The following is a 12016-nucleotide window of genomic DNA, read 5'->3' on the forward strand; positions in this document are numbered from 1 at the left end:
ATCTGCATGATGGCCAAACACGGGGCTCAGCAAAATACTTTTTGTCGTCAGTTTGCCCTGTTTGGATTGGTAGTGTCTGTGTCTCCTCAAAGCCTGGCTGTGGTGTGTGTGTGTGTGTGGGGGGGGGGAGGGCAGAGGGGGGGTTCGGGAGAGTTCTGTGGTAACCTAAATAATTACATGCCCTGTTCTCCCAGAGTGATTAATTATATCTGTGGAAAGGGATTTCTTATTTTAGAGCCCTGCGCAGACAAGGGGCTGGTGGGGAGAAAGACGAGAAGAAGAAGGGAGAAAAAAGAAGACAAAATACAAGGAGGAGGCCCTTATCAAACCTTTCTTGACAGATTTAGGCTGTATCCAAAGACTTGCAGAGTAATATTTTTTTTTGCTTTCTGGTCAGCTTGCGAGAGCTGTGCTGTGGACATGAAGGATTTAAAGTGAATCAATGTTTCGCAGTGGGCATAATTAACTGCTTTTGAGGATCTAGCGCTGCTGCGTATATACAGTATATATATATATAAAGAAAATATATATGCATGTGGGATGGATTAATACTTCACATGTCCATTACTTCGTATGATTTCTTAATTTTTTTCTTTTATCTGTGTTCACCACAGTGGGCTTTTTTCCAGAAGGTTTATTGAACAGTGAACACGCATGTCTCATTTGGCTGGAAGGGGTTATTCCAACCTCGGGCCCTCTGTACGCAGGCTGATTTGCCACATTGGGAACATGAATTTGAATGTGTTATGATGCTGCTTAGCATGGAGTCGGGCAAGCTTAGGGGGTGGGAGGTTGTTGAAGCAGGAGGGGAGAAGACTGGCGGAAATCTCTTCACAGAATGAATCATCACTAGGCCGAGTGTGTTAACCATAAGGGAGCCCCCGGATTTAGATGCAGCTGTTATGAACTCTTTTGTAAAAAAGATCCGATTTCACAGAGGAAGACGGAAGTGGACGTCATTAAAAACCTTCCATGATTCAAAAGAGACGGACAAATACAGTAGGTTTTTTAAGTTTTAAAATATAAACAGAATGACCTTGAGTTGAACAGTTTAAATTGTTCGAGGGCGAAACAGAAAGACTAGTTTGGTACAAATGGGATTTACATTAATGTGTTATTAAATCCCCTTACAATAACACACAAAACCAAGAAGCAACTGCTCACAAACTCCTACCTACTTAGAGGCAACCCCTCAAGAAGAATACTACAGTGATTCATTACACTCGCATGGAGAGGTAGAGTCCCAAGTCTTTTTATTTTGTATGCTGCACACTTTCTTTTTTTAATCTAAGGAATGGTGCAGGAGAAATATAGTATATTTCAATACATAATGCATAACTGTTACACATACATTCATCAAGGGGAGGGTTAAGGGAGGTTTGTGGCCTAGTGAGTACAGATCACTGCTCTATTGCACTGAGGGATATGTCTCCATCCTCAATTCTCTGCAATGCGTTTCACCCTATTCATGACTGTGAGAGTGCTGGTTGACAGTGCAACCCTGCCCATTATGTTGTCAGTGGGGTTCTGTAACTTTCACCACTCACCCACTCTGTTCCCATTCGGTATTTGCGTGGCCTCCCTAGTATGCCAAACAGGCTCAGGGGTAGAGAAACAATAGAAAGATTCTCCGTCCGCCCAATGGGTCATTCTGGCTCAAAGAAGGTTTAGTTGACTCTTTTCATGTGAAGGGGGCTGCTCGTGCTGAGTATGCAGCAAAAAAACATGTCCCCAATAGCTGAAGTTGTCAACAGTTTCAACCCTATTAATTGAACTGTGATATTGAGTCATAGCATGACTTGTCCTTTATCGCTCACTCATCAGGTTGTCTCTGTATTTTATGATGTACTAAAAAAAACTATGGAACTTGCCACTTTCAATAAAAAAAAGCCCAAACAATGCAAATGTATAGCACATCTGAGCCGTTGCTCAATTCTGCCATAATTCAGAGGGGAAGACACTTTCTCCTAGGGTTGCTTTAGAGCCAGCCAACGCGGCACTACTGTAGAACCCTGACATCTCCGAGGTGGAAATGAAATGTACATAAACTCTTAGCAATTACTGTGGAGCTGGGAGGTTATTCATGTTTATGTCAGAGACTTTGAAAACAAGAATAAACTGTCTTTTTAGTACATTTATCCTTGATGTACATTAACTTATCCGAGAGGGTGACTGCAACTTAAAGCAACTATACCAATAGGTGTCCTCTGTCAATTTAGGATGTTTGTTAAGATACTACTAGTGCACCCAAGGATTAGGCACACATGGTTTATGCTAATATTTTCCCATAATGCACCATCATTTTGCTTCTTTATTTTGTCCTGTTTATACTATCTCGCAATTCACGACACACTTTTAAATACAATCAAAAGTGCTTTTGATTATCTGGCATTGAAGAATGAACTGAATTAGACGATGAGAAAGATATTGGATTAGACCTCCTTAACTCTCAAGCATCTGAGGGGTTTTTACTAATAGACAGCTGTCACGCTGAACGTTTCTGAAAACACAAGCCAAATTTGAGATTTAAAAGTTCCGAACACTTCCGATAACATCACGACACAAAACCTTTCAATAGTCAACTAACTTGGTATTTAATGACTACACAATGCAATCAAGAATACAGGTGAACAAATCATTGGCATCTAGAGACAGCAATCAAAAGTCTATATGGCAACAAGCAATACCAGTGCAAATTCTGATCCAAACTCATGATTAAATGGCATTTGCTTTGACCACAGTCTGCCAAATAGTCTAAATACATCAAGGAAGACAAAACTACTATCGTGACGCATCTCCAACTTGCAGCTTTTTGAATGATGAAGAATAGTAAATAAGAAATCACTTCAGTCCATTTTCTGAGCCAGAAAAACTAAACAAATGATATTATCTATATACGTGTGTGTAAGCCAAGTTCTCCTGGAAACAACTCCAATCAGTCAGTCAAAGATGTCATGAAGTCTTATAAAAAGCATGTTCCCGCAATGTATATGTCAGCAGATTGACTGTTGCAGCCTTTCAATTCCGATTCCACCAAAAAGTCAGATTTCAGGGACATTATGCAGTTTCATATCCTTTTAATATAAGTGAATATTGCTCATTGTTGCCCTGGATTCCTGGAAATGATAGACTTAGCTATTGAGGAGGAAAGTGAAAGTATAATTATATGAGACTGTTCCATAAAGATATTCAATCCCCAACCCCCCTTTTTTTAAATGGAGGATGATGGAGTTCAAATGGATGATTGCGATTGAGTGCGAAAAAAAAAGGATGGACGGAAAGAAGGCTTTAAGGCAAGGAAGGGGCAATGGGAAGATCAGGAAATATGATACTGTATATACGTTTCTGTGAAATGAACCAGTTGAGAATTCATTCTGAAGCACAGTATCATTGGGCCAATTCTAAAGAGTCTTAAGTTCTAGGACTACATGTAATTGTCTCTGTAAGCAACTCAATCAAGCCTCAAGCTATGTTGTTTAGTTACATTTAGTTAATTTCCTACACATATTCATAGCAAAGTGCGTCAGAAGTTGAGATTAACCAACAGCGACAAGACAAACATATCCAGTAATCAACACACTGGTGTTCAAATAATGGCTTTTATAGGGAGGGGAAGGAGGGGATACTAATATAAGCTTCTGGCAGGCTCTTAATCTGAAACATACAGTATGCAGATTAATTGTTGAGTGTCATTGACGGTTGTGTAACAGCGATTTGGAAGCAATCACGATTTATTAGTGGAAATGTTTTTTTTTAAATATAATAGAATATACGTATCAAATTATTGGGATTATACACAAAGGCCTGTCTATTTTAAGACTGGAGTGCAGTTGTAGTATAGGAGTGTATGGTGTAGATATAAAAACAACTACCATAGGCCGACTGCTATTGTGCAATAATGATGTGGTTACTCAGTAATAGAATAAAGCAGGATAGACCTGAGAATATTGATCCATACCTCAGTTGGGGAGCAACATGTTGGGGGAGTCAGAAAACGTCTGGCTAAATACGTTCTACTTGCTCACACTCCATGCCTTTGTGATGCAACACCTCTGCTGGCTCAATGGAATAAAAAAATAATAATCTGAGAGCGAGTCAGACTAGTGCATACCAGACCCCTGGAGAGTCTTGTGAAATAAGCGTGCGAGATAAAACGCACAATTTAAACTTTTACAATAACCGAGAAGGGGTCGAGCAGGTCGGCGGAAACCATAAAAAGCTAGGAGGAGTTTTTAAGTATTTAATACAATGTTATTTTCATTTTGTGTCTCCCTGCTCTTCCGCTGATATGACTGAATGAAAACTGTCGGCATGCTCCTGGAACAAGAAAGAAAAAAAGTCTAGCTCCGGTTCATGACTTGAATGCTTAATAATCGTAATGTTATTTTCATTTTATCTCGTTTGCCCTCCCCCCCCCCCCCCCATCCCATTTGATCTTTAAGCTTTGAGTGCATTTTTTCCCATAAATGCCGGTGGCCTTGAGATGCCATTGCCGTTAACATTTTTTAATGCCGTCAATCGCTGCTGGCATCCGACAAAAAAAGCAGACCGAATCTCAGTTTTTGGCTTGACAATCGCACCCGATGGAGCGACTCTTCGTCTTTCACTTTGTCAAAGAATAAAAAAAAAATATATATATATATATATATATCATTTTTTTGCCTTGCCTTGAATTTTCCTCCAAGGCCTTCGAATGCCAAAGGAACACTTTTAATTCATCAGCGGGGGGACTCTGAAGGCTGTTCTGGATCACTGGACGGACAATGTCTGAAGTCTGAAAGAAAGAGAGAGAGAGAGAGAGAGACAACAGAGAGAAAGAAAGACAGACAGAGAGAGAGGCGGAGAAAAGGGAGTGACTGGCTAATTTAAAAAGTCTCCCTCGTAGAAGGGAATAAAGGACTTTGCAAACAGTGGAGTGGGAAGGGGACCTCCACCATTTTAATTATCAAGTCATTGTACAGCCCCATGACAGCAGGGACCTGAAAGCAAAATCAGGCAAGCAGGAGAGAGGGATGGCTCCATGAAAATGTAATTAGCTGAATATCATTTTCTCCACTCCACTCAGCAGCCCACTGTTTAGGAGTTAAAGGAGACTCGGAGAAAAAGAGAAACACAAGACAAGTTCCTCTTTCGAAGATAAAAGCAAACACAGTGTCACAGTTTAGATCCTCGCTGACTTGGATCAATATGTAATTACCTCTGGGAAAGGAAGAAACACCTTCTCTCTCCATCGTTCTACTCTGTCTTTAACCCCTGTCTTTATTCCAACAAAATGGCAGTGATAAGAGACGGTCGGTGTGTCCAAAGCAGGCAGTATGTATTACCATTTTTTTTCTCGTTCAGTTTTAATTAAGAGTGTGAACCAGCTGAGGGACAATTCATTCAGGGTTTTCTTTTCTCTCTGTTTTTTTTTATTGGTGGCAAGATCTCCCACCTGTGATAACTCCGGTTGACAACCTGCAGGCAAGGTTGAAGAATAATGTGTGTGTGTGTGTGTGTGTGTGTGTGTGTGTGTGTGTGTGTGTGTGTGTGTGTGTGTGGGTGTGTGTGTGTGTGTGTGTGTGTGTGTGTGTGTGTATGGGGGGTCAATAGATGTAGTTCAAACTGTGTGGAACAGATAGAGGTTGAGGTGGATGGGACATGCACTCTGCTCAACTTCAGTCAAAGTGGCTTGCCCTGCAGCACATCACTTATCCCACTGCCAACAACATCCCATTAAAAAGAGAAGAATCGTTACTACTGCAGGACTTACTGCCATAGTCAATGGATGCTACACACTAACTAAACTACCTATTTAAAGTGTAAGAGGCTGGGCTATTTTTTACTACACTCATGTTAAGAAGATTATTTTCATATGCAGGGGGAAAAAAAATTATTGGATAGAACGGATGGATGCATTTTTTTATTTAAACCCCTTTCTTCCATTTACAGCCACCAACACTGTATCGCTTATCTCGGTGGGCTCCACATTCAGATTAAAAGGCTGGATTATGTGTGCATCAACCAGTCTCGTAGGAATACGCTAGAACATAAACTATGTTTTTTTTAGAGATATGAAAAAGAAAAATGAAAGGTTTCTAGTTAACATACTGTATCTGCACATTTGAAAAAACTGTACATACTGAACTCAACTGCCAAACATTCCTGCAAATGTATTTGATGTGTTTCCCTATCTGCCCGTACAGACGTTAGGGATTTGTTAACGCAACTTAAAGCAGGTGCTTTAGGTCAGGAAAAGGCCAGTCAAATTCAGTTAATGCCTGTAGACTTTCCTAGACAGTGTTGACAGTGTTGGCATAACCATTTAGTAGCATATATCTTGTGTGTGTGTGTATTAAATGGTACAGTAACCATTCATTACAATTGGCACCCATCGATCCATCTTATTCCATCTATGTGGAAGAAACAGTGTTTTTTTAAATGCACACCTTGCATATATTTTAGAAAGCCCATGTGTTCGTCAAATTGTCTTTCAAATTCACCCACCATACTTTGGTCACTGTATGGAGGTTTCATATCTATTATAAAACATTGGCCACACATACTGTATGTTGTTGTATTGAATACATTTTTACTGTCACCTTTAAACTGTTCTTATGTACAGATCAATTTAAGAAGAACTACAATAACAGGGATAAAACCCAGACACTGTATCCACTTCCTTTTTGGCTTTTGGTCTTTTGCACGCTGGCCTACCAAGCGCTCCCAGAGTCCCTCGCAGAAACCCCCCATGCGACTCCCACCACACTTTCTACTTAGAAGTGCAATTTGCATGATCCTTTTTGTTGCCAATCAAGCAATCCAGGGGTCATTCTATTTTCCTCCTTTGTGTCTGAACACAACATTGTGTGTGACAGCAAAAAAAATTGTAAAAAAAAAAACAGCTACTGGTCTTGGAACGTCATGACAGCAACCCCGGCCTATACTTTAGCTTCCAGAACAAACAGCTGCTCTGGTCTGATTGTGTCAACGTGGGACCCAAAAAAAAAACATACTTTGTTTATAGTGTGTCCAAGACAAGACATTTGTCCCCCAACGGACTGTGCATTCACCAATTCATTTGAATGTTGCTTTCTCGGATGGTAAGGGGGGATGGGTGGGGGGGGGGGGGGATAAGCAGGCATAGTGAGCGTGCACAATAAAACATCTCAATAATCTAAGAGAGATTTTGGGAGATCCTAAAATTAATAACGGGAAAATGTGCATCTAGATTTATTCAGTTTGGGCCCCGGAGGGAAGATGTTCTTTGATGAGATGTGCAGTTTCTAAACCATTAGATAAGAGATAGCATCAACACTGAAATGACTCCCTTGAAAAAATCAAATGTTTATAAAGAAAAAAGGATCGTAGACGGTTTGTTTTTACTCATTGTAGATACTTCTGTACTTGCAGAAATTACACAATGTAAAAATATCCAGCAAAAATAAGTTATCCTTTGATTATCTGAGCACTTCAGTTTTCCCACACAGCAACCTGTACTGAACTGTATGTGGACAGCAAACTTATGGCGTATCGTATGTGTACCATGGGTTGGAATTACACGTCATTCTCCACTCACCAAATGTTAATGTATTTACAATGAAAACGACAATGGCTGGACATAAGTATCATTATTGGACCATGGAACAATATCACAAACTCAGGTTGTCCCAACGATATGCAATCAGTTTCGGTTTGACTTTTAATAATTTACATAAGAAATAAAAAACAAAAGAAAAAAGCCTCCTCCGTGACTTTCTTTTTCTTAGTGTTCACATGAGATTCGTGCAATCTCTGTGATATAAATAGTGCAGTATAATTTTCTTTTGCGATGTTTGCAAGTATAGCAAGAGAGGGGTGTCCCCATCTTTTTCCCTTCTTTCTCTCTCTCTCTCTCTCTCTCTCTCTCTCTCTCTCTCTCTCTCTCGCACACACACACACACACACACAACCACACTCACAGTCAACTCCTCCGCCACACGTCAAACAAAATGCCACTGGAATGCTACAACATGAAGCGCTGATTCCCTTTAGGATCTTTCTTGGTGATTGATTGAAGCCGACGTTGACTTACGAGGCACATTATACTCTATTGTTTTTTAGCGACGAGTCAGACTTGAGGAGTGAGACTGTGGTGGTATGAAAGGGAAGGAAAGAGCAATGTTATGCTAATGCTTCTATCGCTCTCTCTCTCTCCCTCTCTCTCTCTCTCTCTCTCTCTCTCTCTCTCTCTCTCTCTCTCGGGGAGGGGAATCAAATAAAAAGGAAAGGGGGCTTGTGGCGACCCCGCAGTCACTAGGGAGCTAACGAGACGAGCGTGTCTCAACCCAAGAACCCCACAGCTGTCTTTCTTACCACTGATGTTACCATTAAAAGCACTAGTCTAAATATATACGCCATTGTTTGCTGAAGTGTAATGTATGTGAGTGGGATGTGTGTGTGTGTGTGTGTGTGTGGGGAGGGGGGAGGGCTGTTATATATTCTGACAAAGCTGTATTAATAATTCATGGAATATGTCGAACAAACCTGTCGCCTGTTGCTGCATAGTGAAACATTCTAAAATAAAGGGAAATCAGGGTTTAAGTGTCGTTGCTTATTTTTTTCGTTTCCCAGGTTAGTTTCAGTGACAGGCAGACAAATGTACCGAGTCTGTTGTGATTCATTGTGCTTGCATTCATTCAACAACAATGGAAAAGATTCAGGGAGAGATATGAATTGATATATTTTATTTTATTTATTGTCAATCAGGAATTCGGGAACCCAGTGCAGCTGTATTTAATGCAGCTGAAGTAGTATTATTTTTTTTTTTTAATCTTTATTGTCATTTTTTCATCATTCATGCTCACTTGCACTATTATACTTGACAAGCTTAGGGATATGTTTCATATGTTGAAAAATCCATTCACAATTCCATTGCATTTTTTTTAATGTTTTCTTTAAAATCTGTTCAGTTAGTTTTACAAGGGGTTTAGTCCTGGTTCTACTTCTTGTCTTGGTCTGGGATGTCCTGCAGTTACCTGGCAACCCTACATTGAAGACAAGAAGCTGCAATTCAAAATGGTTCCCAAAAACAAGATAAATGGTGAAAAAACAGCTGTGGCTCAGAACACATCTGTTCCTCCACTAATCACTTGGTTGAGATTTTGATTCCCAGCTACTCTACTGTCTACATGTCCTTGGGTTGGACAAAGTTCCTTCCGCAGAAGCTCGCTGCCATCTGCGTGCAAAAAGGTGCCTAGGATAGAAGTGCTATAAAAATGCAGCCTTTTACCATTAAAGAGAACCAATTGATGAACTCATTTGTGTTGCATTTCTGAGTTAGTTGCAGGAGAGTTCAAATGGTGCAATAGGGAGGAAACAATGTAAGCACCTGTACAAATGAACAAATCTGATTTACCAAACAAGGATTGTTTTGATGCTAGCAAGCGCTATCAACATTCAGGTGAACTAGATGTATTCCGACAGCCAAAACCACATATAAAAGCGTAGACGATGGACAGAGTTTTGACAAGGGAGGCAAGGGAAAACAGGTAAAAGTTCATCTGGCAAACACGGCAGTCAGAAACAATACATGAAGAAGCCTGTCTTCGTCTCAAGCAATGTAGCAGGAGTCTCTTGTGTGTTTAAAGGAAGAAAAAAAACTTTGGCAGTTTGTGAAAATAAGCGTGATGGAAAAAAAAGGCGGTTAAAGTTTTATAGAAAGTTTTTTCAAATAGAGCTTAGGCCTCATTTGCTGCTAGTTTCTTCATTATCGTTAATTACTGGTTAATGTGCAATGGGGCATTATTATCATAGGCTTCTACAGTGGGGCAGAAAATGTTCTCCCTGGAGGAAAAAAACACACAGAACTGCCCTTTGCAACAACATTGTGGACCGGGACCAGAATCAATTGATAGTATTGTAATTGACTGTAATTCACTAACACTAAAGAAAGTTTGATTTTTGTGTCTGAAGTCTTCTGTGCTTGTTTTGAACTGATTCCAAGGCAGAAAGTGAAGCAGCCAAAGCAAGTGATATAAAACTGCAGTCAAGTAATAATGCATTTATATTGCGGCTGTTGTTCCTGTCATCTTGTCACCATAGCGGTGACTGAGTAAAATCCAATTTTCTAGGTCACCAGAGTCCTTCCGCTTGTTGGGGCTCTCTCCATCTAGGCCATCAGAGGGGGTCCACCAGGGGATAGACACATCCTCATTCCAGATATACACATGCACACATGCACACACACACACACACACACACACACACACACACACACACACACACACACACACACACACACACACACACACACACACACACACACACACACACACACACAGAGACACAGACACAAACGCACATGCACACACACTCACGCCTTGGTTCCAGTGTGAGGCAAGTTGCTCTGTCAGTGCACCTCAGGGGGATAGCTCTAGCCATCAGCCGCCAGTCCCCCAAATCCACTGACTGATCCAGTGCCCAGACTGTCAGGCCCCTGCCCGGCCGCCTTGCACTCTTTCAACCCCTCACTAGCTGCTGCTGCTGCTGCTGCTGCTAAGAAGCCTCCAGTGCCTTTACTGTGTCTGCAAAACCACACAGGGGTGAATCACAAACAGGGGGAGGGGGGAGAGGGAGAGGGGGGATGGAGGGGGGAGGAGGGAGCCTCGCGTGCACAAAAACCTTTCATGTGGCTGGACAGTTTTTACCCAAAGGTGACAAAGACACCTTATGGAACATCAAGCTCTTTTAATCATCAAAGCAAGAAGAGGGCAGCTGGAATTTCAGCACCTTAAGCTGAAGCTCCTTCACATCACCACAAAGACAATGTGCATTGAATGCTGGAGCATGCATGTAAACAACGCTAATTGCGAAATAAATAATGTTTTTTGAGTTCTTGTCTATATGTTTCTGGGGGGGGGGGGGGGGGGTGTAAGTAAGCTTCAAAAGGCCTGTGACTGGCTTGATTTCTCTATACATTTCTGTTATTTATTCATTTACAATTCATTTTTTTCTTGTTTTTGGCAAACATTTAATATAAAAAGAACCTCCGTATTTATATTGTGTTGAAAGACGTATCAAAATGCAGGGGGTCCATGGGAATTTATTTCTCATTGTTTTCATATCCACTTCAGTTAATATTATTATTTCCTCATATAATGAGTATCGTCTGAAACAAACATTGTCTGTATCGGATGCTGGACAGTCAAATTCATGTTCAAATAGTGCAATTATTATAGGGTGAATCACAGCCTTGCATCTAACACTGCATTTCACTGTATATATAAATGTTGCATGCATGTCTGCACAGCGTTTATATTTCCATGGCTTGCTGTCAGTAAATATCATACGGTAAATACTGCACGGCACAAGAGTCACGAGTCGGCAAAGGTGGAGTTATTTAAAGCTTTGGCTAGCACAATTGATTTGTACACGGTGATATTCTCATTTGTGCTTTTTGAGTATATACTGTAATTATCTCGACTTTAAATAGAGGGCAAATGGTTCCTCTAGTGACTTGCAAATCCATTATTGCCTTCCTAATTGGCTTGGCAAGCCTCAATCCCCCCCCCCCTCTCTTCCCTTGCTTGTTCCCTCAAAGATTAAAATCTAGCAGGGATTTTTTTAAATTTGAAATGGAATAAAGTGCAGTGGAAATGATTAGTAAAACCGGGAACACATTAAAATAAAGTAAAGTCTTATGTAAGCGCTACACAGCAAATGAACTTTGCCCCTGACAAAGCCCCGTGAAAAAGTGTACCTATTACTTTGGTCTGAAATAATTCAGTTAATGTTATTTTTCATATGCAAATATTTCTCAATGTAAATCCACTTTGATGTTTCCAAAACAAACCTAAGATAGCTGCACATGAACATGCAGCAAAAGTCCCCAGATACATGGGAATAGCAGCGTGTATAGATCCACCTGTTGTTATTTTTTACCCTCAAGGGCTTCCGTGAAGTGGATGTTAGTGCTCATTGGTATATATTTCGTGGAAGAGTATTGTGCACCATCCATAAGTAGAGCATTGCACTGAGTGACTTGATTGGGCAGCAA

The sequence above is a fragment of the Ammodytes marinus genome (assembly GCF_949987685.1).
Source record: "Ammodytes marinus genome assembly, chromosome: 24".
NCBI lineage: Eukaryota > Metazoa > Chordata > Actinopteri > Uranoscopiformes > Ammodytidae > Ammodytes > Ammodytes marinus.